Genomic DNA, 1098 nt, shown 5'->3' with positions numbered 1-1098 from the left:
CAAAATAATAATTTATATGAACAATAGACCACCTCAATGTTTTCACAACTTGCATCAAATGTATATTCTCCATAATGATACCATAGCCGATAATTGCCTTAACTTCATATGCACATTGTTGGAGATCAGTTGAGTAAGATGCAGACAAATTCAATGATTCATTTAGCAATTGCCACTGCAAGAAGAGAGCGAGACTCAAAACTCTAATATAGTAATTGGTTGTATATTGTGAATGAACAATTAATGAAAAGTTAGTTAGTGTTTACTTACCTCCGATAACATATCTAATCTGATATTATTGACAATTCCCGATGGCACTCACCTTCGATAGCATATCTAATCTGATATTATGGACAATTCCTGATGACAAATACCTTCGGTAGCAAATCTAATATGAAATTATGGCCAATTCCCGATGGCACTTACCTCCGATACCATATTCATAAACACACAAATATAGAAAGAAGAAGTAAATTTATGTGTTTTTTAAAGAAAATTTATGCCATATTAGCTCAATAAGGCATGATTGAGACTCAATGTCTTTTGTTATTCTACCATATGTAGTCAAATACATACCTGGGGAGGCTTTCTTTTGGTAAAAAATAGTCCTGTAAGTCCAAGACTACAAACAGTACAAGACAATAAATAATCTTGAAACTTAAATAGGAAGAATCCATAAGTATACTAAAACAAGTTGGAAGCATAACATGAAGTCGTCTTAAAATAGGTTGCCTCTCTAAAAGAATGATAAAAATGAATGATAGAGTTTGGATGCAAAGTGTTCAACCGAATGAAAAAATTGATAAAAAAGAGATAACGAACCTGGAAGTCCAGGACCACAAACAGTCCAATACCATATAGGCAGTCCTGAAACATTAAGAATCCATAAGTTTTGTAAATAGTCCTGAAACACTTTGCATAGAATAACCATAGATTGACATTAGAACAAATTAGACGTATCGAGAAACAAACAATTTTCTGACTCGGTCAGTGCTTACCCAGTCACTTCGTAAACAACAATTTTCAATCGGGTTAATGCTTTAGATGACTTGCAAACTATCAGGTTAATGTTCAACTTGGCTTGCAAGTCTAAGCATC

This window comes from Cynara cardunculus, unplaced genomic scaffold, assembly GCF_001531365.2.
Source record: "Cynara cardunculus var. scolymus isolate 2C unplaced genomic scaffold, CcrdV1 Un_Scaffold_1715, whole genome shotgun sequence".
NCBI classification, from domain to species: domain Eukaryota; kingdom Viridiplantae; phylum Streptophyta; class Magnoliopsida; order Asterales; family Asteraceae; genus Cynara; species Cynara cardunculus.
This window is presented reverse-complemented; position numbering follows the sequence as displayed.